General features: G+C 44.3%; 1 long non-coding RNA gene across 1 annotated transcript; it reads right to left on the bottom strand.

Moving 5' to 3' along the window:
• Nucleotides 1-539: 539 nt before the first annotated feature.
• LOC309662896 lies at nucleotides 540-6,806 on the bottom strand. Its single transcript, XR_014265048.1, has 2 exons — nucleotides 2,583-6,806; nucleotides 540-2,359 (listed from the first exon to the last, which is right to left on the bottom strand). It is a non-coding gene; the product is annotated as an uncharacterized lncRNA (long non-coding RNA).
• Between the last annotated feature and the right edge of the window lie 249 nt (nucleotides 6,807-7,055).

The raw sequence follows: 7,055 nt of genomic DNA, 5'->3' as shown, positions 1-7,055 counted from the left end.
TAATAAGGTCTCCCCTTTCATAGTCTCCTATTTTCTCTAATTTTATTAAATTTTCTTTGTGTTTAGATCTTGAATTATTCAAAACATAGCACCATTTTTACAATTACTTCCAAAGCCAATGTATAAAACTTAACAGAATTTGATGTTTTTTAAAACAAATCACTCCAGACCAGTACCTTCTGTGGAAATATTGTATCATACAAAAACAAGATTCTGAATGGAATTGAAATTTTCTGGTTTTTAAATATTTATTGTTAGAAATGTTATGCTTCCCCATGTGTGTTTTATGTATGAAACAAGCTCACATTTCCCACATCAGCGCTTGAGGTGGACTTTCTCCCCCCGGCTTTATTTCAACACCGTCCTGCCCTGCCCCCAGCTTTCTGCATCCTGGTTCCACCTCTAAGCAGGTGCCGGTGTCTCCAGGGCAGCCCCCTAGTCCATTTTTCTCCTATTTCTAAACTAGCCCTAGGAGGTAACACCTGGTCAGATCTCAATTTAGAGCTTCTTCTTCCTCACGGGGTTGTTTTAAGTTTTACTTTTCTCTTCACAGTAAAAAAAAAAAAAAAAGTGATGTAAGAAGCAAGTCTTCCCCGAGTGCACACGGTGAAGGGCTTCCCGTCTCCATCTCCAGGACCACCTCTGCACTCCCACACCCGCTGCCCAGGGAGGGGCTTGAGGCTGGGTGGGAGTCACGGAGACACGAGCGATGGTGGCCTTGGCCGCTGGGATACATATCCCAGCCTCCTTTCTGGTCCCTGAGGGCTCCCAGGTGACTCTTCCACGCCGGCTGGTGTGGTGACGCGTGGAAGTTCTGGACCCGCTGCAGCCACTGAGCTGCCAGGAGAGGAGCCAGCCCAAGACAAAGGACACACGGAGGAGGGCAGAGGCACAAGGCTGACTTCCAGGACATCCTCTCTGTGCCTGGCCCGAGTGTCTGAGCCACTGATGCCGCTGTGCAGGAAGTTGGGGTGAGCCCCATGCCTGCTGGACTCCCAGTGGCCAAGTCAGTCAGCTGGGCAGGAGCGGGGCATCTGAATCAGGTCTGCTGGGCAGCGGGAGGACGTGGGAGAGGATGCCCGCTTCTGAGCCAGTTCCCCTCTGAGTCCAGAAATAGGCGCACAATGAGGAAGTCACACGTTTCCAGATGGCAATTGTCCCAGAAACGCAGGTGCCTGCTTGGTGTGGACACGCACACACATTAATAGAGCAAGTTCCATTCGAGCTGCAGGAACCTGGCTTGGAAGCTTCGGTTCTCAAAAGGTGGAGGGATGCCAGGAATGGGAGAAAGTTCTCCTTGTTCTAAAGAGACCCCCAAAGGGGTAGTCACTGGGATTTGGACACTTGGGTTTGAAGGGATGGAGCGTGAGACACCCACTGGACATGCAGTCAATTAGGAAGGTGAGCGCAAGGGTTTCTGCACGGGGACAGGGGTCTCTTGTCTCAGCTTCTTCAACACACAAAGAGCCAACACACAGTCACAGAACACACCCCCCCACCCAACCCTGTGCAAGGAGGGAGGGAAGGTCCTGAGGGGCGGAGCAAGTGGTCCAGACCAGAGAGGTTCTGTCCTCAGAGCCCAGGACCCCAGGACAGCAGAGTCTGACACAGAAGGAGAGCCTGGAGCTGTGGCAGCGACACAGCTGCATGTCTGGAGGCCTTTCCTGAGCCTGTCAGAGCAGACATACCCTGCGAATTTAAAAGGACCTACATTGACAGGGAGGGCTCTCCCCGCTCATCCAGAGAAGGCGGCTCTAGGGCTGCTAAGCTGCTTTGCTTGCACCATCTGTGGTCGTTTGCCCTCGGCTGGATGTTCTTAGTCCCACCGTTCAGAGGAGACCTCAACCAGGGCATCATGCGGGGGAGCAGAGAGCAGAGAACAAACAAAGCTCAGGAGCAAGCCTGGCATCTCAGAGGGAGGCAGCTGGCCTCAGCGTGATGGTCCCCAATGGAGAAGACACAGCAACGGTCTTTTAGCTGCTCTCAGGAGAAAGGAGAAACTCCTCCCCACCCCCATTCCTCCCTTTTTTCCACCACAAATATTTATTGAGCACCTACTACATGCCAGGGTGACTCTAGTGGTGAACAAAAACAAATCCTTGGCCTTGAGGAACTCAGATTCTGACCAGAGGAGACAGGTCAAAATCAAAGAAACAAATGTGTGTTAGAATATCAGACAGTGATAAGTGCTATGAAGAGAAACCAAGCAGGTCAAGGCAGGGAGAGGGAGGAAGGGACCTATTATGGGCGGCTTCCCTACTGAGGGACATGGGGCCCCTCACTCACCGGCTGTGCCTCAGGGGTTTTGAGAGGCAGCCCAAAGTGAGTACCATGGCTTGAACCAACATCCAGGGCTCCCCTATACAGAGAAAAGACAAGAGATTGGTTAGGGGTGGCAGGGGTGTTCTGCCATGATGTTCCAGGAAAACCCGTTTTCTCCAGCCTCACTGCCTGCGGGGAGCCGATCTCGCAGCCTGGCCGTCCCTCGCTGCTCCCACAGCCCACAGCTCTGGCAGCATGCCCCAGGGGCTCAGCACCCAGCTGGGTACCACCATACCCATGCCACCCCCATCCCTGCTCACCAGCCTCCTTCCTGGGCAAGCACCTCGACTTCAGCCTCATGGCTCCACGTACCCCAAACCTGAGCGCACAGACATCCTACAGCACCGGCCATTTAGGCAATCCAGCAGGAATCCCAGGAGACGGGCAGCTCCCCAAGCACCAGAACGCAGAGTTTAAAAATAGCCTCTGGGCACAGCTGCCCAATTCCGACTGAGATGATTCCATTGGATCGTTCATGTTTTTATATTCTGGAAGCACGACATGGGTTTTCACGATACACGCTAGAGCCATTAGTAAGACATTTCACCAAAAACAGGCACATTTACAGTGACCCAAAAAGGACTTTTTTTAAGACAAAGGAGTAAAGCCTGGAGAGACCCGGAAAGCACAGTTGGGCAGAGGAAGTGGATTTTTGCACTCTGGGTGTGTATCAGAGGGTGGGGAGCTGAGAGGGGAGTGGGTCAGGAAGGGGAAATGGGCCTTCGGGGAACAGAGATTACAGCAGTTCAGAAATCTGGGAGGTGAATCTTCCAAGCGCCTTGGCCGTTGATATGCCAAGGCACAGAAGGGCAGCCCTTACCCCAGCCCATCCCAGAAAAGCAGCCCACAGACTCCCCTTCAAGTTAACAAAGGAAATCCTTAGTGAGCCAGGCGTGTCATTTCATTTCATTTCATTGGGCAATTTGGGTTCTTCCAATAGATGCCCAGGCCTGGTGCTTAAAGAAACCGCAACATAACCTGACCTTCACGTTCTATCATGAAAAAGAACATTTGGAGGGGAAATTACATGTGGTATCCGCGAGTTACTGAGTGGTACACAGAATGACCACGAAGTTCGTGGCATAAGGCTGGCATACCTATTTGCGTTCCAGGATGATTTGTTTTTTTAACCCTAATATTTCTTTGGTTATTTCCATGAGATGCAAAGGCAATGGAATTGAACATACAGGCCTAATTCATCACCTTTAACCAGAATGATGCCTGCATTTCAGATGTCCCCTTTATTTAATGCTTCTTTTGATCTGTTGGCTCAGAGCCTGGGAGAGATGCAAAGATGGATGAGACACAGCAACACTAGAACCTGCAGCCCCAGCAGAGCTCAGGAGCCTTAACTACTAGGCAGGGGAGTGTGGACCCAGGAGCAGTCCACAGAATGGCTCTGTGTACCCCCAGTGCCGTTTGGGGTTCCCTGGAAATCACACCACTGTGCTGATGGTTCGCAGTACGAATTGTGGTCTCCATTTCACACAGATCCACAATGGGCTTGGCCTCCTTCTGCATCCTCTCCCATCACCAGTTTATTTGATTCCATTATAGCCTCAAGCCTTTTAGCCCTTCCACAGCCCCACCTCATCTTTGAAGGTTACCAAGAATCTTAGAGCAAACTGAGAGAGAAGCATGAATTCCTTCAACTTCTTGCCGCTGACATAAAATGCCACCTACATGCCTCTTCTCTTTTCCTTCATTCTCTGGGGAAGACACACACTTCCTCCTGCAGGTGGCATGACCAGTACCTCCACAGGAACCTTTGGTCCCATTTCTTCTGTCCTACAGGGCATACCTCCATCATTGCTCCCCCTTCTTACCTATTTTTCAACCTCTTCCCACCAACGGAGGCTTGCTCACTCCCAAAAAGCATGTTCAAGTTTCTATCAGCCTAAAAGCACATACTTAGCTTCAAAAAATTTGAAAGTAGAGAGAAATATAAAGGAGAAGGAAAAAATGCACACATTCCCACCGTTGTTTCAGGGGCCAGCACGTGTAGGCATATCAGGGCATTTCCACACGCTTCCATGCATTTGTTAGTACTTGAAATCTCATCAATGCAAAGTTTTGTATCTTGTTTTACTTAAAATTATAGCATGAGCATTTTCACATTTCACAAAAATTCTTCAAACAAAAATTTCAATGGTTTTTAAAAAATCTTCCCTCTAGTATCAGGCTTGTCTTAAATATTCCCCTGGAAGGCTAGTTAGTTTGGTTGCCATGTTTCTACATTATAAATAACATGGAGATCAGAAACTTGGGTGCACAACTTTCAGTTCTTGTTTCAGCTTTCCTTAGGATACATTTACAGAATGGAATTACTGGATTAAAAGGTATGACTTTGTTCAATGCTTTTGATACCAACTGTTAGATTTCTTTCCAGAAAAGTGGGCCAGTTCACATTCACATCAGCAGTTTCTGATTCCAAGAAGCCTTGTCAACGTAGCTGTCAGTGCTGTTTGCCCATTGATTTAGTATATTGCACTGTTCTCATGCAGCCAATATTGATTCTTTATTAATTAGGGATATTAACCCCTTGTCTTTCATGTTTGTTACTGATATTTCCTCAATTTCGTTTTCTGATACAGAGAAAATTTTTACTGTAGATATTTAATCAAATATTGATATATTGATTTTTAAATTTAAGCTAGAATGTTTTTTCTAGTTTTGTGTGGTTTTTGTCTTTTAAAAATGCATTTAGGATTTATTTTTTCTATGATATGAAGTGAGGATCTAATTTTTCCCCCAAATTGTCAATTTCCACACCCTATTTATAGAATACTCTAGTCTTTACCCATTGATTTGCGATGGCTCTTTTCTTTTAATAAGTTCTTACATGTACTTGGCCTATTTCAGGTTTACTTCTTTAGTTCTGTTGATCTGACTTTTCTTGTGTGAGAAACATGGTGATTTTCTTTCTTTTTTTATTACTTTCAGAGTTTAGTGGCATTCCTTACTTTGTTCTAAAGGAGCTATTGTTACCAATTATTTTTTCAAGATAAACTATACTGATTTTATCAAATAACAATATTGCATTGAAACTTTATTTGGATTGTGTTGGACAGACCCATAAATTAACTTGTAAGAATTTATTTCTTTATGATAGTTGGCATTCCATCAGAAATGTGACATGTTGGCCCATTTATTCAAGTTGTATTTTTGGTGTCTCATTACAATTTCTATTTCCATTTTTTAAAATTTCTGCAACATGTATCTTATTAATTTTATTCTAAGCTTATATATCTATATATATGGTGCTATTGAGAATGGTATTCTTTCTCCATACTCATTCTGTCTTCTAATTGGTTTTGCTGGTATGCAAAGCTACTGCGTTTCCCACGTTTATATTGCATTGGTCATGTCTTTATTAGTCCATTAATTCTAAAAGGCTTTCAGTTGATTCTATAAAGTTTCCTGGGCACAGTGTTACATATTTGCAAGAAATGATTATTTTGCATTTTTAATTCCAATAGTTATTAATCATTGGGATTTTGTTTTTTGTACTTATAAAGCTTCCGGGACAATTTTTTTTTTGGCCATTCCACGAGGCTTAGGGAATCTTAGTTCCCCAACTAGGGATCGAACCCGGGCCCCCGACAGTGACACTCGGAGCCCTAACCACTGGACCGCCAGGGAATTGCCCAGGACAATTTTAAATAATGATGATGGGAGAGAGAAAAAAAAAAGGATGTTTTTCTAGTATTTATACATATGATTTTAGTTTTTATATTAAAGTTAGTATGATATATATGATGTAAATATACTCGCTTCCTAATATTAAATTATTCTTGCTCCTCTAATATAATTTAATTTGATTTTAATGTTATCTTTTAAAGTATGTTATTTAATACATTTGCTAGCAATTTTTTAAAGTCATACATGAAAAAGCCTATATATCATAGTTTGCTTTCTTATTCTAGCTTTATCAAGTTTGGGTCTGATATTAAACAAGTTTCATCCAATAAATTAAAGCTAACTTTTAGTATTATCTTTGTCTGGCTGGGTTTATATAGCTGGACACTTTCTTTGAAAGCTTAAGAAATACACTGAGAGAACTCTTTTTTTAAAAAAAATAAGTTTATTTATTTATTTTTGGCTGGGTTGGGTCTTCATTGCTGCACGCAGGTTTTCTCTAGTTGCAGTGAGCGAGGGCTACTCTTCGTTGTGGTGCGTGGGTTTCTCATTGCTGTGGCTTCTCTTGTTGCGGAACACAGGCTCTAGGTGCATGGGCTTCAGTGCTTGCGGCACATGGGCTTCAGTATTTGTGGCACATGGGCTCAGTAGTTGTGGCTCGCAGGCTCTAGAGTGCAGGCTCAGTAGTTGTGGCACACGGGGTTCGTTGCTCTGCGGCATGTGGGATCTTCCCGGACCAGGGCTCGAACCGGTGTCCCCTGTATTGGCAGGCGGATTTTTAACCACTGTGCCACCAGAGAAGTCCCACACTGAGAGAATTCTTGAGGCCAGGAACTTTGGGGGCAATAATTCTTTTTTTAACCTTTTGCATTTCTAAATGATTACAGTCTATTGAGGTTTTCTACTTTTTCTTGAGCAATTTTGTTAACATCTTTAGAAAAAAAAATTCTTCATTTCATTAAAAGTGTAAAAGTTGCAATGCCACATCCTTAAAGTAAGTTTTAATCTCTTATTATACATCTTTCACATTTCTAATTTTACTTTTTCTATTGATTAGATTTGCCAAAGATTGGTCCACTAATTGCCTGTTTGTT

The sequence above is a fragment of the Balaenoptera physalus genome (genome assembly GCF_965194825.1).
Source record: "Balaenoptera physalus genome assembly, chromosome: 6".
NCBI lineage: Eukaryota > Metazoa > Chordata > Mammalia > Artiodactyla > Balaenopteridae > Balaenoptera > Balaenoptera physalus.
This window is presented reverse-complemented; position numbering and strand designations above follow the sequence as displayed.